At 40.1% G+C, this 26212-nt stretch overlaps 1 long non-coding RNA gene across 9 annotated transcripts in view; it reads right to left on the bottom strand.

The window, feature by feature from the left end:
* LOC105718754 (uncharacterized) overlaps positions 1-26212 on the bottom strand; it is a 197541-nt gene that overhangs the window by 11454 nt on the left and 159875 nt on the right. For 7 of the 9 annotated variants that reach the window (XR_010336993.1, XR_010336992.1, XR_010336990.1 and 4 more), the window contains 3 exons: positions 25429-25650; positions 14211-14358; positions 1146-1266 (listed from right to left, as the gene is read on the bottom strand). This is a non-coding gene — a long non-coding RNA (uncharacterized LOC105718754). Of the gene's footprint in view, positions 1-1145; positions 1304-14210; positions 14359-25428; positions 25651-26212 lie in introns of all 9 variants that reach the window. The other 2 variants (XR_010336994.1, XR_010336995.1) reach the window with 2 other exon arrangements.

Raw genomic sequence — 26212 nt, 5'->3', positions numbered from 1 at the left:
AATGGCCTTTGTCAAAATTGTTCCCTATAGTGACAGCCAATGTCCTAAGCAGATGTCTATGTCTGAGGCAACTGGTCCCTGTAAGGGGTATCCAATTATCATGAGGCTCCAGGAAGACGTATATGGATGTGATGAGAAGGATGATGGAATGGGACCCAGAAGACACCCCACAGCCACTATTACCAAGTCTGGACATTTGTTCCTGCCCATTTCTATGCCCATATTTCCTCCTCTGCAAAATAAATAGTTCAGACTAGAAGAGGCCTCAGGCCCTATCGAGCTTGGACAAGTTATGACCTTCTGAGTACTGTAAGTGTTATCGGCTTTGGCAGTTTGCACTAAGAATTGGACTTCAGAGATTTGGCACATTCTAATGTTTCTTCAAGTGGTAAGTGTGCTCAGTTTTTGTGGCATGTGTCTACAAAGCACAAATGCCTTGGGTTCTCTGGACTTCTGAAGTGCAAGAGTTAGATAGCAATCCCAGCCCAGTCTCAGGGAGAGACACAGAAGCAACTCTGTGAAAGGGTACTTCAGTCTCTATAGGAGCCAGTCTGTGCCCTTGGCAGAGAAGACAGCTTGGGGAAGGGAGGCACATCCGAGAGCTCTAAAGCCTGGGCAGAATGCCCCATGGACCCACAATCCCACATACCTACAAATGGAGAGAAAAGGACAGGTAGTCCCAGTGTGAATATTTGGTATCCAGAGTCTTATTTGACCTTAAAAATTTGGAAGTATGTGGGACCTGGAAATGCTAATACCCAGAGGCCATGCAGTGTAGTGGAAAAAGAACTGGCTTTGGAATCAGAAACTCTGGTTTGACTCTCACCTCTGCCCTTACTAGCTACGTGACTTGGAGCAGGTCTCCTAACCCTGCTGAGTGTGGGTTTTCTTGTCTGTCCAATGAGGAGCATTAGGTCTTTCCTGATGATCTCATAGGGCTGATCTTTCTTGGTTACTTTTCCTGCACACAGTGTACAAACCCCCGGTGATGCCTTAGTCACAGTCTAACAACAATATTAAGGAAGGACAATGATAAAGATAATTTTTGTGGAGAATATAACATTGATCATTATTGCTACCCACTGTTACATTCTTAATATGTACCAGGCGCTCTGCTAAGGACTCCAGAAACATTAATTCATCACCTGAGGTCATATGGCTGGTAAATCACATGGCAGGACTTTGAAAGCTCTGACTCCAGAGCCAAGGTCTTCACTCAGTGCTTGCTTCATTCCTCCTGACCCAACAACCAGGTTTCTTCCAGACCTGGCTCACAGAGAGTAAGAAAGATGTACTAGCTTGTCTATTCACATATTAACAAACAAACAAACAAATAAATAATTAAGTGATCAGTCACATTCTTTAAAAGAGTCAAACACAACAACTTTGAAAAATCATATGTTAAAAGACATTTGTGGATCAGATTAAATAAATGTATGAAAAATGTGATTATATTTTCACTAACAGTTAACCAACATTGCTAATTGCCTATGTATGACTTTTTCTTAGGCTTGTGACAAATTATTTGTCCCACCCATCCACCCAGCTAAAAAACAAACGAAGTACTGAACACCTTCTCTGTGTCAAATACCCATGAAGTGCTCAGATTTAATGGTGATTAAGGTGTTTCTGGCAAGCATCAGTCTAACAGAAGATACTGAGAGAAAAACAATTAAGTAGAGTATGAAAGGGCTTTGATAGGGGCATGAACGTGGTACTAAGGACAGACAGAAAATAAGAAGTTAATTCAGTCTGAATATGTCAGAGAAACCTTCTCAGAAAAGGTGATAGCTAGGCTGAGTGGCAGTCAAACTGCTGGAAGGAAGGGATGTGGACAGGAGAGAAGGGGAAGGACTTTTGGGAAGTGGAAGTGTCTTATGTGATGGATAAAGAGGCAAGAGAAGTGTGACCCACCCAGGGAGCCACAAGAAGTTCACTGTGGCTGAAACGGAGAGATTAAGGACTGTAGAGATGACAGCTGAAATGGAGGCCATATCGGGCAGGGCCACATATGTACTGCAAAGGGGTTTTAACTTTATTGTAATCACACCGAGAATTAATTGAAGGGTTCAAGTCAGGGCCTAAGGAATGGGTCAGAATTCCATATGTGTGTTATGAAGATGATTCTGGCCACAGCATGGAGAATGGATCTGTGAGGGAAAAGGGGGTGGCTAAGAGAACACAGGACTAGTTAGAGTACTGGAGTACTTCAGCCAGCAGATGAAGATGACCACCCAGGTGGCGTCAGTGAGAATGGAGAGAAGTAGATATTGCTTGAACATTTAGCAGAATGAGGCAGGTTTAGCAACTGAATGAAGGTAGGGTGAGGGAGGGCACAGTCTGAAGGATGTTGTGTCCGCTGGTCCCCTCAGTCTCTGAGTAAAAGGATTGATTTATTTTGTTCCAGGTTCTCTTCCGGTTCAGATGACATGGCTCTGTGTCCCCCAATTTTTGATCCATCAACCCATACTTTTTGCCCCATATTTCCTTCCATTTCCCAGTACAATAACTGGGGCAATGGGAACTGCTGTATCAAAGCCAAAACTTTCAGTGGATTGACACAATAAAAGCATACTTCTTGTTCATGTAAGAGTATTTTCTGGTCAGTCAGTAGCTTTCTTCCATATGTCTGGGGCCTGAGTTCTCAGCATTTAGATGGTAGAGGGGCAAGGGTGGAGAAAGTATCCTTTTTACTTAAAACCCCACCTACACCTCCATTAATAAGAACTTGTCACATGGCCATATATAAAGGAACAGTTACTTTCCTACATACTTACATGAGGGAGGGAGCAGGAAATTTTGCTAAACACCCAGCCACCCAGCATGCCTAGGTTTTAGTGGTGAGAGTGGGCATCCTTGTTTGGTGCCAGTTCTCAGGGTGTATGCTTTCAACCTTTTCCCCATTCAGTATTATGTTGACTGTGTGTTTGTCATAGATGGCTTTTATTGCATTATGGTATGTCCCTTCTATGCTTATTTTGCTGAGGGTTTTAATTATAAAGAGATGCTGGATTCTGTCAAATGCTTTTTCTGCATCTATTGAGATGATCATGTGATTTTTGGTTTTAAAGCTGTTTATGTAGTGTATCACGTTTATTAACTTGCATATATTAAGGCATCCCTGGTATGAAACCCACTTGATCATATTTTTTTGATATGCTGTTGGATTTGGTTGGCTAGTATTTTGTTAAGAATTTTTGCATCTCTATTTGTCAGGGATATTGGGCAGAATAACCCTGATCCAAGGAAGGAGAAAACAAAAGCTAATTTCACTGTCTGAAACATCTTGGCTAACCAGAGGTCCTGAATGTGTCCACATGACAACTTCACTGCTAGCCTAACTAGAGGAAGCTGGCACTCCCACTTGGAGAGACAGAGCACTATGTGGAGAATCACATCATGAACTTTTGCTCAAATGACTACTGCAGGTATGTACCAGGAAAGCTGAGAGAATCCACAGACCCTTTGAAGGGAGAGGATTGCTCCTGCAGGCCTGGGAGACAGCCCAAAAACTGTGAGTCCCCAAAGTGTGAAAGGGGAATCATCTGCTCCCAGACATACACCCTCACTGGGGAAGCTGAAGGTCCAGATCATGGGAGAAGGATTTGACCATCCCTGGAGCTGAGACAGGTGAAATACAGGGGTAGAAGCAGCAGCAGGAAGAGCCCTGTGGGCTCTCACAGTCCCCAGGTAAGCCATTTCTGACTTTGTCTCACAGAGGTCCTTGGGGAGGGCTTCCAGAGGAACTGGGGGAAAAAAAACAGAAAGAAGGAAACTTCCAGCTGAACTTTGTAAAAATGTCAACTGAATGCAGAGTTTCCTGGACATAACTTGAGGGAGGGGATGAATCTGGAGTGCAGACACAGCATACAAGCCATGGCAGGCAGGAGGCGCAAAACCTGAAAGCCCTGCTTGCTTTCACAGCCAGAAGGTTGGCAGCCTGGGGCAAGTTCTCAGCCTTGCTCATCTGCTGCCTGGAAACAAACCTGGTGATGTTGGGGAGGGGGCATGGTGGGAGTGAGACTGGCATTTTGGGCTGCATAGCAGCTGGGTGAGGCCTATAACTGTCGGCTTTCCTCCGCTTCACTGGTGACATGACACAGCCATAATCCCCCTGAGAACATAACTTCATTGGCCTAAGAACCACACCCCCACTCCCCAATCCCCCACAGAAGCCCCAGCAAGCCCCACCCAAGGAGAGTCTGAGCTCAGACACACCTAACCCTGCCCTCGTCTGATGGTCGTTCCCTACCTGCCCTGGTAGCCAAAGACAAAGAGCTCTAGGGCCCTGCCCACTGCCTGACCATCCCTATACTACTACAGCTGATGCTCTCTTGATCCTCCACCTCTGGGCAGGAAGCCAAACAGCACAAAACTAGTGCAACAAACAAAACTACAACTAAGAACCCTCACGGAGTCCATTCCATCCCCCTTCCACCTCCACCAGAGCAAGTGCTGGTATCCATGGCTAAGAGACCAGAAGATGGTTCACATCACAGGACTCTGTGTAGACACCCCCTAGGCCTGGAGCTGGGTAACTCTGCTGGGTGGCTAGATCCAGAAGAGGAATAATAATCACTACAGTTTGGCTCTGAGAAAACCCCATCCCTAGGGAAAGGGGAGGAGCACTATACCAAGGGAGTACCTGATGGGTCAAAATAACCTGAACAGTGGCCCTTGAGCCTCAGGTCTTCCCTCTGACATAGTCTACCTTAATGAGAAGGAACCAGAAAAACAATTCTGCTAATACAACAAAACAAAGTTCTTTAACACCCCCCAAAAGATCACCCTAGCTCACCAGTAATGGATCCAAACCAAGAAGGAATCTCTGCATTGCCAAAAAAAAAGAGAATCCAGAAGATCAATTAGTAAGCTAATCAAGGAGGCACCAGAGAAAGGTGAAATCCAACTTAATGGAATTTTTAAAAATGATGCAAGATGCAAAGGAAAAAATTTTCAGTGAAATAGATAGCATAAATAAAAATCAATAGCAGCTTCTGGAAATAAAGGACATGCTTATAGAAATGCAAAATACACTGAAAAGTCTTGACAATTGAATCAAGCAAGCAGAATAAAGAACTTCAGACCTCAAAGAAAAGATTTTTGAATTAACCCAATCCACAAATACATGGAAATTAAATAACCTACTCCTGAATAGTCATTGGGTCAAAAATGAAATCAAGATGAAAATTTTTAAAAAAATTTAACTGAACAACAATAGTGATACAACCTATCAAAACCTCTGGGATACAGCTAAGGAGGTGCTAAGTTCATAGGCTTAAATGCCTACATCAAAAAGTCTGAAAGAGCACATGTAGACGATCTAAGGTTGCACCTCAAGATCTAGAGAAACAAGAACAAACCCAACCCAAACCCAGTAGAGGAAAAGAAATAACAAAGATCAGAGCAGAACTAAATAAAATTGAAACAAAAAAGAAAACAAAAGATAAATGAAACAAAAAGCCAATTATTTGAAAAGATAAATAAAATTGATAGACCATTAGTGAGATTAACTAAGAAAAGAAGAGCGAAGACCCTAATAAGCTCAATTAGAAATGAAATGGGAGATACTACAACGGATACCACAGAAATACAAAAGATTATTCAAGGCTACTATGAACACCTTTATACTTATAAACTCAAAAACCTAGAGAAGATGGATAAATTCTTGGAAACATACAAACCTCCTAGACTAAGCCAGGAAGAAATAGAAATGCTGAACAGATGAATAACAAGCAGCAAAACTGAATGGTAATAAGAAAATTGCCAACAAAAAAAGTCTAGGACAAGATGAATTCACAGCTGAATTCTATCAGACATTCCTATTGACACTATTCCACAGGATAGAAGAGAATCCTCCCTAAATCATTCTATGAAGCCAGTATCACTCTATGAAACCAGTATCACTCTACGAAGCCAGTATCACTCTATGAAGCCAGTATCACTCTAATACCAAAACCAAGAAAGGAGATAAGAACCAACTAAGGTAGTAATAGGGAGAGCTAAGCTTTCCCTAAGTTGGCCAGGGTAAGTCTTTTGGTTTCTCAGGCAATGGGCTGGGCAATAAAGCTCCAAAGAGTTTCTATCTTTTGTGTTCAGCTACCAGGGCAGGTAGAGACTTACCATGAGGTGGGCACAAGGCTAGGCAGGTCTGTGCTCTGACTCTCCTTGGGTTTGACACGGTCACTGTTGAGGATGGAGGATGGTTCTCAAACCAATGTGGTTATATTCAAGAGGGGATTTTGGCTGCCTCTGTGTGTCATATAGTTCACCATGGAAGTGGGGGATAGCCAGTAGTGAGAGGCCTCACCCAGCTCCCATGCAGTTGGTGAGGCCTGTTTCACTCCTGCAGTGCCCCACTCAAACCTTTCTCCAGGCTGTGAGCTTCCCCACTGAGAAGGCAAGCACAGTTTTTGGACCTCACCCCTCCCATCTGCCCACTCTGTTGGCAGCAGTTCCCACACCCATATCTCCAGAAGTTCCTATTCATCCTCTGGATTCTGCTCAAGAAAATTTGTGCCCAGTCAAAAGTATTACTAATTTCAGTTGGAAGCTTCTTTTTCCTTTTGACACCTCCTACTTTCACTGGCTGCTTTCTCTGTGAGTCCCTGTGAGATATAGTCAGTGATGGCTTTCCTGAGTTTCAGCTGCAGACTGGAAGCCTACTTTCTTTTTTTCACTCTGTTGCCCAGGCTGGAGTGCAGTGGCGCAAGCTTGGCTCACTGCTACCCCTACCCCCACCTCCCAAGTTCAAGTTATTCCCCTGGCTCAGCCTCTCGAGTAGCTGGGATCACAGGCATCTGCCATCACACCACCACATCTGGCTAATGTTTGTATTTTTAGTAGAGACAGGGTTTTACCATGTTAGCCAGGCTGGTCTTAAACTCCTGACCTCAGATGATCCACCCACCTCCGCCTCTACTTTTGTATTTCATGAGGTTCCCTAAATCTGTGTCAGCTTTAGGTAAGGTTAATGTCTTCTCCTGTGATCTAGATTTTCAGATTCCCCAGTTCCATCTCTCACACTTTGGGAACTCACAGTTTTTTGCCTGTCCCGTGGAATTTTCAGTGGCCTTCTTTCAACTGATCTGTGAATTCTTTCAGTTTTCCTGGTACATTCCTGCTGTGGTTCTTGGAGCAACAGTTCATGATGTGAGTTTCTACACTGTTCTGTCCATCCAGTGGGAGCTGCACATTAGCCCTGTCTCCTAACTGCCATCTTATCTCCTCACCCTTTGTCTATTTTTAATTTTTTAATTATTGTGTTAAGAGCTCTTTATCCCTTATCAGATATATGATTTGTGAATATTTTCTACTATTTGAGGATTATTTTTTAGCTTTCTGATATGGTTCAGCTTTGTCCCAACCCAAATCTCATCTTGAATTATAGCTCTCATAATTCCCATGTGTTGTGGGAGGGACCCAGTGGGAGATAATTGAATCATGGGGCAGTTTTCCTCATACTGTTCTTTTGGTAGCGAATAAGTCTTATGAGATCTGATGGTTTTATAAGAAAAAACTCCTTTCACTTGGCTCTCACTCTTCTCTTGTCTGCCATCATGTGAGATGTGCCTTTTACCTTCCTCCATGATTGTGAGACCTTCCCAGTCATGTGGACCTGTAAGTCCATTAAATCTCTTTCCTTCATAGATTGCCCAGTCTTGGGTATATCTTTATCTGCAGCATGAAAATGAACCAATACACTTTCTTAATGGTGTCCCTGGTGGCTCAAAAACATTTCCTTTTAACTTTTAAGTTCCGAGGTACATGTGCAGGATGTGCAGGTTCGTTACATAGTTAAATGTGTGCCACAGTGGTTTGCTGCCCATCACCTAAGTATTAAGGCCAGCATGCAGAAGCTATTTTTCTGGATGCTCTCCCTTCCCTGCCACCCCCACAAGATGCCCCAGTGTGTGTTGTTACTCTCCCTGTGTCCATGTGATCTCATTGTTCAGCTCCCACTTATGAGTAAGAACATGTGGTGTTTGGTTTTCTGTTCCTGTGTTAGTTTGCTGAGGATAATGGCTTCAAGCTCCATCCATGTCATTGCAAAGGACATGATTGTTTTCCTTTTTGTGGCTGCATAGTATTCCACGGTGTAATTATACTACGTTTTCTTTATCCAGTCTATCATTGATGGGCATTTGTGTTGATTCCATGTTTTTGTTATTGTGAATAATGCAGTGAACATACACATGCATGTATTTTATAAATGAATAATTTATATTTCCTTGGGTATATACCAAGTAATGGGATTGCTGGGTCAAATGGTATTCCCGGTTCTAGGTCTTTGAGGAATTGTCACACTGTCTTCCAAAATGGTTGAACTAATTTGCATTTCCACCAACAGTGCAAAAGCATTCTTATCTGTTCATAGCCTCACCAGCATCTGTTGCTTCTTGACTTTTTAATAATTGCCATTCTGACTGGCATGAGATGGTGTCTCACTGTGGTTTTGATTTGCATTTCTCTAGCAATCAGTGATGCTGAACTTTTTTCATATGTTTTTTGGCTGCATAAATGCTTCTTTTTAGAAGGGTCTGTTCATGTCCTTTGCCTACTTTTTAATGGGGTTACTTATTACTAAAAATATAATTTTATGTCTTTTAAATGAGCTGAAAGAAGAAAAGAAAGCAAGCATATATTTTGGGGGATTATATTCACCAGCTAATTTGCCATTTCTTATTCTCTTCATCTTTTTCTGTAGTTTTCAGTGAGCATATGGTGTCCTTTCCTTACTACAATACAGCTTTGTCCACCGACCTCCTTTTTGCTGTTATGATCAAGTACATTATATTTCTACATGTTATAAGTCCCTAAATATAATTACACACATATTACTTTATACCACTTTTTAAAAGTAAGTTAAGAGAAAGGAGAAGAAATACACATTTATGCTATCTTTTATAACTACATAATCACCTCTGTTAGTGCTTTGCTTCTTTATTGAGATTTAAATTATTGTCTGTGGTCACTTGCTTTTGGCCTGATAACTTCCTTTGCCATTTTTTGTCAGGCCATTTCTGTATTGTAGCAAGTTTAGGTACTAATTATTTTCCTTTTTCCGTGCTTTTTCATGTTACTTGCTTATTTTTTTAGTAACTTGGTTAGAATATTTGAATAAGTCCATTTCCCGTGCAGCATGAAACCTCTGATATTCTTGAGAGGGTTCCATCTTGGGCATGGGCATAGTCATCCTGGGATGACTGGTTTTGGCAGGTCTCTCTTTGTCTCTATTTCTTATCCGTCTTCTAAACTGTATGTCTCTGTAGCATCACATCCAGCTGTTAGGCTTCATTAATTGCTGGCTGATTACTCCATTTCTTAAAAATAATGTGGTGGTGCATAAATTGCTCCACACTCTGATCTAATTAAATTTGGGTGTCTTGACAGGGTCAGGCTTTGAGGTTTTCTCTGACCACAGGAGGAGTCATCTTAGAGTTATCTCTTCACCTGGTTCTTTCTGGTAATCCACGGGGCTTATAGTTTTGCTTGTTGCTTTCATGGAGCTACCAGCCTCCTCTTTAATTGCTTATCACCAAAATCTCCATCGTTCTTGAGAGTACCTTTAGGATTGAATTTACTCACACTTTGTTCTAGATAAATTCAATTGGGGGAAGAAGCTTCTACATCTTATGTTATTTTGACTTGCCTCTTCATCTGGCAAAATCTCTGAACCACTACTCTGGAGATGACAGCAGGCAAAATCACCCACTTCTCAAGGAATATTGCTGATCCTTCTTTTGTTTTTCAGAGTCAAGGAAATGCATTTTGAACTATGTATGGCCTTTAATAATTGAATAAGGTAGTACACTCCTGTGAGCAAGACTTGGAATGTTTGTTTTTCTCTGCCTGGTTCCCATAAAATTTGGAAACTATCTGTGAGTATTCTTATGGCAATATTGTTGTTTGCATCAGTGGAATAAGAATCCATTTTTCTTTTGCAACAGGACACAATTGGAAAAAGTGGTTATTTTACCAAGTCTTTAATTGGAAGGACATGCTTCTCTTTAAGGGGTCAGTCTCAATTTGCAGAGCTGGTAAAAGCCCTATGGGGAGACTGGCCTCATATCCGCATCTACAAATTCCCTGTACAGGATTCCCAGCCTGTGGTCAGTAAAGAATGTCACTTTCTAACAGGTCCAGGAACTTCAACTTGATCTTGGGACCTTAAGATGACAGGATCACCCAACTCACAGGTATTTGAGGATAAACCCATGGCTGGGCTGGGCTTTAAAAATCTTGTCTGAGATCCTTTGGAGAATAGAATTCCATCAAAGCCAATCTAAAAGGCTTATGTAGAAATAATTATGCTTGCTGCACTTTATGCAAATAATCAGGACAAGTATAAAACTAGTCTATTTTGCAAACCACTCAGCCCTATCATAATTTGTTTTAACAAAACTGAAGACTGGAGAGAAAGAAATTATGTTCCAAAACTCATCATACATTTGTCATTAAATTCTAAATTCACTAGTTGTTTTTAAGTTTTTGCCTACATTTTAGACAAATCCTGCTTGTTCTGTGAACCAACCAGCAATCTCTGGCTGCAGTTCAGAAAAAAACAAGAAGAATGGGTAGTGTAAAAATCTGGATCAGTATTCTAGTTCTGAGCAATTATCCCACAAATTCTGCTAAGCGATTGGAATAAATAGGATGCCCATCACTCTGAGGTTTCTTTTTTAGGAAAGTAAGACCAAGAAAGCTAACCAAAGCCAAGCACCATGCACTCAAATCCTACAAGCATAACTATAGCCACCACTTATCTGGGTGTATAACAAGACATCCTTGTCTCTCCCTTACTGGGGGTCTCATTTCCATAACTTCACCTTAGCATTTGACTTATGATAAGGAATCCATTCAATGCCCCTAAGATACATTTTTGTTCCAAACTCAATTCCAAGCTTTGGGTCAAAGCCCTAGGAAAGAGAACTGGATCTAAGGAATCCAAAGGCACATGACAACGGAGGTTAAAAGACATAGCACAAGTGAATGTGGCTAATTCCTGCCGATTAAGCCAAGCCCAAGCTTCCTGTTTCATGGATAGAGCCCACATTAGTATCCACGGCATAAATGAGGTCTAGGGAGCTCCAAGGCTACTGACAGAAGGGGAGATAGGGCATATGTTGGTAAGAGCAGATGATTCCAACCCCTAAAGCCCCCTGCTGCATGGGTGCAAGCTGCTTTGGTACTCGTGGTGGCACCAGCTGAGGTCACCAGGACTTAGGGATACAAGGACAGAAGAGGAAAAGAAGATGCTCTTCCCTCTCTCCCTCACTTATCCTGGGTACCTGCTAGGAAGAGAAGGGAACTAGGGATGCCTGCTCCTCTCTCTCGAGATGGGTAGCCATTCAACTTCAGTCTATATGCCTTTCAAATTCATTCTGAACAAATGGGACTCCTTTGAAAAAAACAAAAACAAAAAACCTTTTTTCCTTTCTCCTCCTTGATTCTCTCTTCACAGAGAGGTAATTGTGTCTCTGTATGACAGGACACTCCCCTCAGATGCATCCTCTAAACTGGAAAGAGTTTATCTCCCAAACCTTAAACTGGTTGGCTTAGGATCAGGCTCAGGAGAACAGAAACCAGAAGTCCAATATGTCAGCAAAAGAGTGAAGATTATTTTTTTTTTTACCAGTCAGTCTTTTGGCCTCCCTCTCCCTGTGCAAACTCATAAAAGGCCTAAGAATTTTTGAGCTGTCCTTACTCCTCCCCTTGTTTTGTTTTGATACATGTTTTCTAATAACCCCATTTGTCTGATCTTGACTTTAGGCCATCAAATTCCAAACTGTCACGTAGTAAGAGCCTCTGATAGATGGCCCTTTCTGCTAGGAACACTTTGATAGGCCTCTGAGGGAGCTCTGACTGCCATTTTCCCAAAACAGCACCCCCTGTCAGCAGGAAGCAGTTAAGATTGGTCTTGGTCCTAATTTTATTCTAAGGGCAGTTAGATGTCCTTTTTAAGAGAGGAGAATGAGACAGCAAGGTGGAAGGGGGCCCCCAGAGAAATGCCAACCAGCCTGCACACTGGGAGAAATGTGCACTGGGTTGGAGCCACAGAAGTTCACTTCATTCACAGTGGGGAGGAGCCTGGCCCCTCCTCTTCCTGTGTGGAAACTGGGATTCAAGCTGTGGTAAGAAGCACTCTAACAGGGACTCTGGCATTGCAGAGGATCTCTGTTTCCCTCTTAGTTCCCCTTTTCACTCAACTAAACTCTTCTTTACTCACCCTTCAACCCTTCCAGAGCCTAAATTTTTGTGGCTGTGGAATGAACAAGAACCCCATTGTGATGGTTAATACTTAGTATCAATTTGATTGGATTAAAGGATAGGAAGTATTGATCCTGGACGCGTCTGTGAGCATGTTGCCAAAAAAAAATTAACATTTGAGTCAGTGAGCTGGGAAAGTCTTAATCTGGGTGGGCACCATCTAATCAGCTGTCAGCACAGCTAGAATATAAAGCAGGCAGAAAAACGTGATAAGACTAGACTGGCCTAGCCTCTCAGACTACATCTTTCTCCTGCCCTGGAACGTCAGACTTCAAGTCCTTCAGTTTTGGGGCTCAGACTGGCTCTTCTTGATCCTCAGCTTAAAGATGGCCTATTGTGGCACCTCGTGATCATGTGAGTTAATACTTATTAACATCCCATATATATATTTATATCCTATGAGTTAGGATGTATATATATCCTATTAGTTCTGCCCCTCTAGAGAACCTTGACTAATAATACACTACCTTTAACTGAACTAAGGAAAAGTCCCACAACAATATGTTTTGCAAATATTTCTCCCCCATACTGGAGACTGTCTTGTCATTTTTTTGGTTGTTTCTTTGCTGTGCAGAAGCTTTTTAGTTTGATGTAGTCCCATTCGTTCATTTTTGCTTTGTTGTCTGTGCTTCTGGTATGCTATCCAAAAAATTATTGCCATGGCAGTGTCAAGGTGCTTCTCCTTGTTTGTTTTTTTCTAGGAGTTTTATGGCTTAAGATCTTATATTTAAGTCTTTGATTTAGTTTAATTTTTATATATAGTATAAGATAAGGGTCTGATTTTTAAAAAATTTTTGCATCTGGATATCCAGTCTACCCTACACCATTTATTGAAGGAACTTTCCTTTCCTCATTGTGTATTTTGGTGTACTAGTCTAATATTAGTTGACCGTATAGATTTTCTCGAATAAATATGTCTTCATTTGCTATATGCCCTTAGGAAATTTATAGAGACTTTAAATAGGTGCTAGTTTTTAAAAATAATTTTCACCAGTTAAAGCTGTTTTGTATGGGAGCAGCTTTGAGCTCCTCATACTGTCATTCTAGAGTCATATCTCTCCAATTATCTTTAGATGAAACTTATCTGATTAGGGTAAAAGAAACAAATTAATGTAAATGCACAGAGAACAAACCTGAAGTCTAACTAATTTGGTTATTAGTGGTAATTATTATTTACAGATAGATTTATTTGTAGTTCATTAACTGCAAACTTGCTTCATTTGTGTGCTGTAACTAATTAATCAGAAAACTGCATTGAGCGATGGGACTCTAATGTGGTTTGACTTTTTAAATAAATTTCAAGATTTGAATATCGAATTTCAGTGGAGCATTAAATAAGCACTTCAGGGGATTGAAGAATTGGTGATTATATGCATTTCTCTATAAGGCAAATGCTTCAGTATCTTAAGTGTCAGTGTTCCTATACACCCAGGTTTTAATATGTCTGCACCATATCACATCTTATGTTTGTAAAACTAGCACAATAAGAAATTATATTATTTTATAGAACACACAGCCTCTGGTTTAATTAACCAACAAATATTTTTAGAGTGCTCACTGCCTAGAAAGTCACTGTGCTAAAAGATATAGATAACTCAATAAATGTAGTACCAGATACCTATCTCCAAGAAGCTAATTATTGAACTGGTAATATATTCTCTAAACACATTAAAAATAGTTTCTAATATATAATAGTTTAAAAATAGATGAGTGGTGCAGATGGATTAAGATGAGAGTGAGGCCTTTAATAGTTGAAGTATTTTCTGTTAGGTCACTGGTTTGGTGGGGTACAGTGGGGAAGGTTTGTTTCTGCTCCATGCAGTGCTGTCTGGGGAGTGATGGGTAGTGGATGATGATTAATTGGAGGCTGGAGAATTTGCATCCAACACAGCTCCCTCATGTAACTATTTAAAATTACTAAGGAATTTCTTGGATTCTACCTGGATCTTGATTTGTTTAGATGCTCCTGTGCCCCACGAAGGGAGAGTCTCAGATTTTGCATCATCTTCTCTGTATGTGATCTGAATCCAGATACTTCCAGAAGGGAGAAAGTAGTTTTCTTTTTCTGTCTTCTTGGGAATAATCCACCTAGGAAATTAAGAGAAAGCTGAGTAGTTCCTGGCTTCAAGCAAATTAAAATAGGTCTGAGGGGGGTAGCCAAAATTATGGTAGTGAGTGGAAATTTGCATAGGAATTACAGTAATTTCCTCCAAAGATCTACGTGGCTTTATTCATAGTCACTTGTTGGGTGCCAAAGCTGCTTGAGACTGTAGAGTCCATATTGGACTATACTGATGATTTGCCTCAGAAAAAGCGTTTGAAGCCAATGGGTTGCATTGATAGGAGAGAAGGCAAGGGGTGTCAGGAAGGTAATTTAGGTGAAAGCTACCACTTCTGAGAGCAATCACTGCTAAAGAGAGTTCCCCCTATAGAAAGCTCCAGGTTATAGCCTCCAGTGGGAACCAACTTTAGCTCCTGACCATCAGTAGTAATGGAAGAAGTCTCAGCAGGGCTAAAGATGCCATTATCTTGGCTGGAAATGTCAGCAGGAACTGCTGTGAGCCCCTGAAGGGAAACTATCAGAGAAGCTAAATTTGGATTAAAAAATAGGGAACATTCTTTGGAAGTCAGTGGCCCAACCTTCCCTCCTAGTGAGCACTGACTTTAAAATTGATTGGAAGATCAAAAATCATATAGCACAGTGGAAAGAGCATGAGCCTTGGAGGCTGTTTGACATGGTTTTCATCCACGCTCTGCCACTTACTTGTTTGTGCCCATTGGTGATTTGTCTCATTTCTTGTCATCCACTTAAAGGAATAATAGGGTGCTACAGAGAGGGCTGAATGAGATAATACATGCAAGAGAAACTGGTACATTGCAGGTACTCACTCAAAATATAATAGCCAATATTGTTCTTTCCTATGTGAAGTAGAAACTGATGAAACTCCAAGGCCTCTAGCCAATTACTGAGCCCTCGAATTATGTCCTGCCTCTTGTATTCTTATAGAAATTATCTAGGGGAATGTAGTATTGGAAAATTATTAATAAGTACCAGAAGCAGGCCCTGTGCCTGTGAAAGCCAGCACACTATTACATGGAGATGGACTTGCAATCAGTCCTAGCAATTTCATGAGCTCTAGAGACCAGCATTCCCCTTCTATGTATTTCCAGTGATAACTGCAGGAGACATCATTATTACACTGGTAAAAGAACTGTAGTCACAAAATATTTGGTTTCTGGAAAAAATTTTCAACTTAAGTTTCCTTCACCTCATGTATAAAAGATGTAAGCCAAAATTCTCTTTTAAAAATCCACCACTTGTTTTATTTCTTCTTGCCCAGCTCTATGTATAATAGCTAGATGTTTTGGGTATCACTTTGCAATTCAAAATCTGAGCCTTTCAAGGATGCTTCTTGATTTGATGTTCCAGGTGGCTGAAGAAGAAATGGACTTTAAGTGATTGTTCATGGCTTTGAAAGATCATGATCTATTTCTTGCTGTAGGTTTAATGTGCACCTGAAATTTAGCCCTCACATTTTTCTGATTATGGATACAAATCCTATGACAGTGGCACGTAGCTCATTGTCATGCATATCCAATGTTCAATCAAGGCAGGGCTCAAAGCTGATAGGCACTTCTGTGACTGGCATTTCAGAGGTGCATTTATTTCGGTCCTACGCTGCCTTTCTTACTTAACTCCAGCATCAAAGGAATTTGAACAATTTGTCTGGTGGGCACAAGGGAAGGTTAGGCCTCACTGTATATATAATCATTTATACTTAGTGCTCTCGAAATGTGTCATTCTTTCACAACTCAAATTTTGCATGATTTATTTATAAAAGATAAAGAAATTGACATATTTCAAGAAAATATTGCAAGAATTACGGATGTGAGCCTCTGAAGCATCATTATGCAGTAAAAATCTATAAAGTTTCTAGAGATACTGCTATTTTTGGTGTAGCATCAAATCATTGTTCTAACAAAGAACACTTTTGAACATTATGAAATATTATTTGCATCTAGAGTTTTGTGCAGATAACAATATAATTAAAATGTTTTATATATCATTTATACACTCAATCTCAATGAAGTAAATTTATTTTATTATATATCCTTTTTTTAAATTTCAATAGGTTTTTGGGAAATAGGTGGTGTTTGGTTACGTAAGTTATTTAATGGTGATTTCTGAGATTTTGGTGCACCCATCACCCAAACAGTGTACACTCTACCCAATGTGTGGTCTTCTATTCCTCACCCCCTCCCACCCTTTCCCCCCAAGTGCCCAAAGACCATTGTATCATTCCTATGCCTTTGAGTCCTCATAGCTTAGCTCTCACTTATGAGTAGGAACATATGATGTTTGGTTTTGTATTCCTGAGTTACTTCACTTAGAATAATGGTCTCCAGTTCCATAATTAAGTAATTCAGATGTTTGTTTAACTACAAAATATTTATTAAGAGTCTATTTTGAGTTGAGAATCCAAGATGGCTGAATAGGAACAGCTCTGGATTGCAGTCTCCAGAGAAAACGCAGAGGGTGAGTGATCACCACATTTCCAAATGAATTTTTACTGCCCACAGATACCAGGAGATTCCCAGGTGGAAAAGCACCATGAGTCTCCAGCACAGCTGTTTCAGCTGGTGCAGCAGGTCTCTGCACAAAAACTCACACAGATCTGGGTGCCATTTCAACTCATGACTGGAAGGCCTGGGAGACAGAGTCACCCATTCAACTGAAAAAAGGGGACTGAAACAGGGAGCCAGGTGATCTGGCTCAGCTGGTCCTACCCCACAAAGACCAATAATCTGAAACTCTGGATTGAGAATTTCACAGCAAGCACAGCTGGACCTGGGATGGTCCAGCTCTGTGGGAGGAAGGGTGTCCACCATTACCGAGGCAGTCCACCACTACTGAGGCAGTCCGCCACCACTGAGGCAGTCCACAATTACTGAGGCAGTCTGCCATTACCGAGGCAGTCCGCGATTGCCAAGGCAGTCCGCCATTACTGAGGCAGTTCTAACTATACCCCTATAAACAAAACAGCAAGGAAGTTCACACAGCAGTTAGGGAGAGCCCACAGCAGCTCAGCAACGCATCTGCTGGCAGACTGTGACTAGGCTACCTCCTTGCTGGGCAGGGCATCTCTGAAAAAAGGCAGCAGAATGACAGGAACTTTTAAATAAAGCCCCACCTTCCAGGGACAGAGCACCTGGGAAAAAAAGGCAGTTATGAGTTCAGCTGCAACAGACTTAAAAGTACCTGCTCAGCAGCTCTGAACAGAACAACAGAGCTCACAGCTCAGCACTTGAACTCCTGTAAGGGACAGACTGTCTCCTCAAGCAGCTCCTTGACCCCTGTATAACCAAAGAGACATCTCATAAAAGAGAGCTTAGGTATCCTTCTGGGATAAAGGATACCCTAGTGGGTATCCTTCTGGGACAAAGATAATAGAAGAAGAAATTGGCAGCAAACCTTACTCTTCTGCAGCCACTGCAGGTGATTCCCAGGCAAGCAGGGTCTGGAGTGGACCTACAGCAGTCCTACAGCAGGGGGCCTGAGTGTTAGAAGGAAAACTAAGAAACAGAAAGCAATAACTTCATCGGCAACAAAAGGACATCCACTCAGAGACCTCATCTGAAAGTCACCAACCATAAAGACCAACCATAGATAAATCCACAAAGATGGGAAGAAACCAGTGCAAAAAGGATGAAAATACCCAAAACCAGAATGCTTCTCTTCTTCCAAGGAATCACAACTCCTCACCAGCAAGGCTGGATGGAGAATGAATCTGATGAATTGATGGAAACAGCCTTCAGAAGGTGGGTAATAACAAACTTCTCTGAGCTAAGAGATCGTGTTCTAACCCAATGCAAAGAAACTAAGAACATTGAAAAAAGGTTTGACGAAATGCTAACAAGAATAAACAGCTTAGAGAGGAATACAAATGAATTGATGGAGCTGAAAAACACAACACGAGAACTTGCTGAGGCAGACACAAGTTTCAATAGCCAAATTGACCAAGCAGAAGAAAGGATATCAGAGATTGAAGATCAACTCAATGAAATAAAACAAGAAGCCAAGATCAGAGAAAAAAGAGTAAAAATAAATGAACAAAGCCTCCAAGAAATATGGGATTATGTGAAAAGACCTAATCTACGTTTGATAGGTGTACCTGAATGTGACAGAGAGAATGAATCCAAGCTGGAAAACACTCTTCAGGATATTATCCAGGAGAACTTCCCCAACCTAGCAAGGCAGGCCAACATTCAAGTCCAGGAAATACAGAGAACACAACAAAGATATTCCTCAAGAAGAGCAACCCCAAGGCACATAATCATCAGATTTGCCAGGGTTGAAATGAAGGAAAAAATGCTAAGGGCAGTAAGAGAGAAAGGTCAGGTCACCCACAAAGGGAAGCCCATCAGACTCACAGCAGATCTCTCAGCAGAAACCCTACAAGCTGGAAGAGAGTGGGGGCCAATATTCAGCATCCTTAAAGAAAAGAACTTTCAACCTAGAATTTCATATTCAGCCAAACTAAGCTTCATAAGCTAAGGAGAAATAAAATCCTTTATGAACAAGCAATTGTTCACAGATTTCATCACCACCAGGTCTGCTTTACAAGAGCTCCTGAAAGAAGCACTAAACATAGATAGGGACAGCCAGTACTGGCCACTCCAAAAACGTACCAAATGGTAAAGACCATCGACACAATGAAAAAAATGCATCAACTAACAGGCAAAACATCCAGCTAGCATCAAAATGGCAGGATCAAATTCACACATAACAATATTAACCTTAAATGTAAATGGGCTAAATGCCCCAATCAAAAGACATGGACTGACAAATGGGATAAAAAGTCAAGACCCATTGGTGTGCTGTATTCAGGAAACCCATCTCATGTGCAAGGACACACATAAGCTCAAAATAAAGGGATGGAGGAAGATTACTCAAACAAATGGAGAGAAAAAAAAAAAAGGCAGGAATTGCAATCCTAGTCTTTGATAAAATAGACTTTAAACCAACAAAGATCAAAAGAGACAAAGAAAGGCATTACATAATGGTAAAAGGAACAATGCATCAAGAAGAGTTAACAATCCTAAATGTACATGCACCCAATACAGGAGCACCCAGGTACATAAAGCAAGTTCTTAATGACCTATAGAGAGACTTAGACTCCCACACAATAATAGTGGGAGACTTTAACCCTCCACTGTCAATATTAAACAGATCAACGAGACAGAAAATTAACAAGAATACCCAGGACGTGAACTCAGACCCAGACCAAGCAAACCTAATAGACATTTGCAGAACTTTCCACCCCAAATCCACAGAATATACATTCTTCTCAGCACCACATCACACCTACTCTAAAATTTACCACATAATTGGAAATCACTGCTCAGCAAATGCAAAAGAATGGAAATCATAACAGTCTCTCAGACCACAGTGCAATCAAATTGGCACTCAGAATTCAGAAACTAACTAAGAGTCACACAACTTCATGGAAATTGAACAACTGGCTCTTGAATGTTGACTGGATAAACAATGAAATGAAGGCAGAAATAAAGATGTTCTTTGAAAACAATGAGAACAAAGACACAAAGTGCCAGAATCTCTGGGACACACTGAAAGCAGTATCTAGAGGAAAATTTATAGCAATAAATGCCCACATGAGAAGCAAGGAAAGATCTAAAATCAACATCCTATCATCAAAATTTAAAGAGCTAGAGGAGCAAGATCAAAAAAACTCAAAGGCTAGCAGAAGACAAGAAATAACTAAGATCAGAGCAGAACTGAAGGAGATAGAGACACAAAAAACCCTTCAAAAAAATCAATAAATCCAGGAGCTGGTTTTTTGAAAAGATCAACAAAATAGACAGACCACTAGCTAGATTAATAAAAAAGAAAAGAGAGAATAATCAAATAGATGCAATAAAAAATGGTAAAGGGGATATCACCACAGATTCCACAGAAATACAAACCACCATCAGAGATTACTACAAACAAGTCTATGCACATACACCAGTAAACCTGGAAGAAATAGATAAATTCCTGGACACTCACACCCTCCCAAGCCTAAACCAGGAAGAAGTCAAAACCTTGAATAGACCAGTAAAAAGGGCTGAAGGTGAGGCAGCAATTAATAGCTTACCAACCAAAAAAAGCCCAGGTCCAGATGGGTTCACAGCTAAATTGTATCAGACACAAAAAGAGGAGCTGGTACCATCCCTTCTGAAAATATTCCAAACAATCCCAAAAGAGGGAATCCTCCCCAGATCATTTTATGAGACCAATATCATCCTGATACTAAAACCCGGCAGAGACTCAACAAGAAAAGAAAACTTCAGACCAATATCCATGATGAACATAGATGCAAAAATCTTCAATAAAATACTGGCAAACCGATTGCAACAGCACATCAAAAAGCTTATCCATCATGATAAAGTAGGCTTCATTCCAGGGATGCAAGGCTGATTCAACATACACAAGTCTGTAAATGTATTTCATCACATAAACAGAACCAAAGACAAAAACCACATGATTATCTCAATAGATGCAGAGAAGGCCTTCAACAAAATTCAACAGCCTTTTATGCTAAAAACTCTCAATAAACTAGGTATCAATGGAACGTATCTCAAAATAATAAAAGCTACTTATGACAAATCCACAGCGAATATTATACTGAATGGGCAAAAACTGGAAGCATTCCCTTTGAAATCTGGCAGTAGACAAGAATGCCCTTTCTCACCACTCTTCAAAATAGTATTGGAAGTTCTGGCCAGAGCAATCAGGCAAGAAAAAGAAATAAAGAGTATTCAATTAGGAAAGGAGGAAGTCAAATTGTCTCTATTTGCAGACAACATGATTGTATATTTAGAAGACCCTATCATCTCAGCCCAAAATCTCTTGAAACTGATAAGCAACTTCAGCAAAGTCTCAGGATACAAAATCAATGTGCAAAAATCACAAGCATTCCTATACACCAATAACAGACTAAAAGAGAGCCAAATCAAGAACGAACTGCCATTCACAATTGCTACAAAGAGAATAAAATATCTAGGAATACAACCAACAAAGGATGTAAAGGATCTCTTCGAGGAGAACTACAAACCACTGCTCAAGGAAATAAGAGAGGACACCAACAGATGGAAAAACATTGCATGGTCATGGTTAGGAAGAATCAATATCATGAAAATGGCCATACTGCCCAAAGTAATTTATAGATTCAATGCTATCCCCAACAAGCTATCAATGACCTTCTTCACAAAACTGGAAAAAACCACCTTAAACTTCATAAGGAACCAAAAGAGAGCCCACATAGCCAAGTCAATGCTAAGCAAAAAGAACAAAGCTGGAGGCATCACACTACCTGACTTTAAACTATACTACAAGGCTACAGTAATCAAAACAGTATGGTACTGGTACCAAAACAGAGATATAGACCAATGGAACAGAACAGTGGCCTCGGAGGCAACACCACACATCTACAACCATCTGATCTTTGACAAAGCTGACAAAAACAAGCAATGGGGAAAGGATTCCCTGTTTAATAAATGGTGTTGGGAAAACTGGCTAGCCATGTGCACAAAGCAGAAACTGGACCCCTTCCTGACACCTTACACTAAAATTAACTCCAGATGGATTAAAGACTTAAACACAAGACCTAACACCATAAAAACCTTAGGAGAAAACCTAGGCAAAACCATTCAGGACATAGGCATAGGCAAGAACTTCATGACTAAAACACCAAAAGCATTGGCAACAAAAGTCAAAATAGACAAATGGGATCTATTTAAACTCCAGAGCTTCTGCACAGCAAAAGAAACAATCATTAGAGTGAACCAGCAACCAACAGAATGAGAAAAAATTTTTGCAATCTACCCATCTGACAAAGGACTTATATCCAAAATCTACAAAGAACTAAAACAGAGTTACAAGAAACAAACAAACAAACACATTCAAAAGTGGGCAAAGGATATGAACAGACACTTTTCAAAAGAAGACATACATGAGGCCAACAAACATATGAAAAAATGCTCATCATCACTGGTCATTAGAGAAAGGCAAATCAAAACTACATTGAGATACCATCTCATGCCAGTTAGAATGGTGGTCATTAAAAAATCTGGAGACAACAGATGCTGGAGAGGATGTAGAGAAATAGGAACACTTTTACACTGTTGGTGGGTGTGTAAATTAGTTCAACCATTGTGGAAGACAGTGTGGCGCTTCCTCAAGGACCTAGAAATAGAAATTTCATTTGACCCAGCAATCCCATTACTGGGTATATACCCGAAGGATTATAAATTTTTCTATTATAAGGACACATGCACACGTATGTTCATTGCAGCACTGTTTACAATAGCAAAGACTTGGAACCAACCCAAATGCCCATCGATGATAGACTGGACAGGGAAAATGTGGCACATACACACCATGGAATATTATGCAGCCATCAAAAACGATGAGTTTGTGTCCTTTGTAGGGACATGGATGAACCTGGAAACCATCATTCTCAGCAAACTTACACAAGAACAGAAAATCAAACACCACATGTTCTCACTCATTGGCAGGTGTTGAACAATGAGAACACATGGACATACGGAGGGGAGCATCACCCACTGAGGTCTGTGGGTGGGGGGACTAGGGGAGGGACAGTGGGGGGTAGGGAGTTGGGGATGGATAACATGGGGATAAATGCCAGATATAGGTGATGGGGATGGAGGCAGCAAATCACATTGCCATGTATGTACCTATGCAACAGTCCTGCATGTTCTTTACATGTACCCCAGAACCTAAAATGCTATATATATATGTATAAACAAAAAAATAGCATGAAGTAAAAAGAGTCTATTTTGTGACAAGCTCTGAACTAGCACTACATTTTAATAGGTCTTATTCTACCTGTAAGTACAGACAAAAAGTTTTATACACACACATGCAATAATTAAAGATTGTCATACATGTTATAAAGGAAAGAGTGTGCAGGGATGATGAAGTTTATGAGGTGATGTACTGTAGACAGAACAGTGAAGGAAGAAATCCCTAGGACTTAAGTGAAGTGACATTTAAGCTGAGAGCTGAAGAATGAGAAACCAGCTAATTTTTTCATTTTGTTTCATTGTTTTAATTTTTGTAGGTATATAGTAGGTGTATATATTTATGGTACACATGAGATATTTTGATAGAGGCAATGCAATACATAATAATCACATCAGGGTAAATCAGGTATCCATCACATCAAGCATTTATCCTTTGTGCTGCAAACAATATAATTATACTCTTTCAGTTATTTTGAAATGTATAATTAAATTATTATTGACTATAGTCATCTTGTGCTATCAAATGCTAGTTTTTATTCATTCTAATTTTCGTACCCATTAACCATCTCTACTTCCCCTCACTACCCTTCCCACCCTCTAATAACCATCTTTCTATTCTCCGTCTTCAAGAGTATTGTTTTAATTTTTGCCTCCCACAAATAAGTGAGAACATGCAAAGTTTGTCTTTCTGTGCCTGGCTTATTTCACTTAACATAATGACCTCCAGTTCCATCCATGTTGTTGTAAATGACTGCATCTCTTCAGTATATATACCACATTTTCTTTATCCATTCATCTGTGGATGGACACTTAAGTTGCTCCCAAATCTTGGCTATTGTGAATAATGCTGCAATAAACATGATAATGCAGATATTTCTTCAATATACTGATTTCTTTTCTTTTTGGTATATACCTTGCAATGGGATTTCTGGATCATATGGTAGCTCTATTTTTAGTTTTTTAAGGAACCTCCATACTGTTCCCCATAGTGATTGTATTAATTTATATTCCCACCAACAGTGTATGAGGATTCCCTGTTCTCCATACCCTCACCAGCAGTATTATTACCTGACTTTTGGATAAAGCCATTTTAACTGCAGAGATGTCTCACTGTAGTTTCAATTTGTTGTGGGTTGTCTCTTCACTTTGTAGATTGTTTCCTTTGCTGTGTGGAAGCTTTTTAACTTGATGTGTTCCTATTTGTCCATTTTTTTTTTTTTTTTGGCTTTGGTTGCCTGTGCTTGTGGGATATTACTCAAGAAGTCTTTGCCCCAGTGTCCTGGAGAGTTTCCCAAATATTTTCTTTTGGTAAGTTCATAGTTTGAGGCCTTAGGTTTAAGTCTTTAATCCATTTTGATTTGATTTTTGTATATGGCAAGAGATAGCGGTCTAGTTTCATTCTGCTGCATATGGATATCCAGTTTCCCAGCACCATGTATTGAAGAGACTACCTTTTCCCCAATGTATGTTTTTGCACCTTTGTCAAAAATAAGTTCACTGTAGATTCATGGATTTGTTTATGGGTTATCTATTCTATTCCATTGGTATGTGTGACTGTTTTTATGCTAATATGAGGTTGTTTTCATTCCTATAGCTCTGTAGCATAATTTGAAGTCAGATAATGTGATCTTAAGGCCTATTGGCTTAAAAATCAGTCCCAGGACCTAACTGAGAAAGTTAAATTGCAGAGAAGTCTCAATTTGAGGTTCTACTAAATCTCATATTCTGAAGTCTGAGCCTTGATAGGGAAAGAAAATGGGATCCTGGGACATAGGATAAGAACACCTAGATGAAGGAATTTGAGAACCTTGAGTCCTCAGAATCCTTGAACTCTCTGGGCCTACAGAGTTAGTTCACTATTCTTTGTCTCAAAATATTACAGAGGCATCCTTGAGACAGATGCTTTGCAAGATGAGAATTTGCCTTCCCCAAGATTTGTCCCCCTCCCATCATGGCATTAACTTTGTTGAAATGGTTAATATTAACCATAAACAAATTGATGCAAAGTAACTCTTCAAATACTGTTTCCAATTTCTATTCCCAAAATATTTCCATTGCTCAACACATTTTCGAAACTCCATTTATGAAAAATTTCATAAATTTGTGCAGTGCTTATGTGGCTCTGAATGTCTATAATATTACTTTTTGTAATGGATGAATGATTATAAGATTTTTGAAGTCCAGAAATAAGATTAGATTTGCACAATACTTACTGTGACCTTTACCCAAATACGTCCTTTCAATGACAGTAAAATTTGGTAATTTAGTTCTTAAATGTCCTATTCATGTCAGGCCATTAGGAAGAAGTCATTTTTTGTCTTTCTGACCCACCTCTTAGCTCTGCTGTAATATTGTCAAGATCTTCTGGGATAGTTGCTCTGTTTTACTTGTAAGGGCTGTACATTTTATTGGTGGCTGAAGTGATTCATCCACATGCCAAATACAAGCGAAATTCTTTGGCATGACAGGTGTTACACAAAAAGAGAAAACACTTGAAATAAATGGCAACATACAGGTACAGCTTCCTTTGGAGCTTTTCAAATCTGGAAAATACTGAGAAAAAAAGAGTTTAGTGCATTCCATTTGTAGTTCAACCCATTTACCAGATTATCTTTTTTTATACCAAATAATATTGAATAATCAATCTGCATAGCACCAAATGGCTTCAGAGAATAATGGAAACATACGTGGGTCACTTGTGGAGTAACATTTTTTTTTATGTAGCATCTTAGAATAAGAATTGTCCCAGCTTGCTTTGTCAGTGCAGGAAACAATAAATACTTGGTGAAATGAGTCCAGGTCAGACTATGTCCCCAGTGCTGAGATACAAAGGTAAATAAAACACATTCTAACCTGGAGAAGCTCATAGTTTGGCAGAAAAATCAGAGATGCTAACAAAGGAGGATAATAAAATGTGATATGAGCAAGATGCTATAGGACTCTAGTAAAGGGTAAAATTAATCGTTAGATGGAATCGGGGTTTGCAGGAAAGGCAACGTCCTTCAAGACCCACTAGGTAGAGAAACAGGGGAGAAGGGAAAGAGAAGAGGGGTTTCTAGGAAGCGTCTATGAAGTTTCAATGAGTAAAAGCACTGAATATTTTCATGAGACTGGT

The sequence above is a fragment of the Aotus nancymaae genome, unplaced genomic scaffold, assembly GCF_030222135.1.
Source record: "Aotus nancymaae isolate 86718 unplaced genomic scaffold, 86718_ANA_hifiasm-v0.15.2.pri h1tg000041l, whole genome shotgun sequence".
NCBI classification, from domain to species: domain Eukaryota; kingdom Metazoa; phylum Chordata; class Mammalia; order Primates; family Aotidae; genus Aotus; species Aotus nancymaae.
Note: the sequence above shows the minus strand (reverse complement) of the source record. Positions and strands in the feature narration are given on the sequence as shown.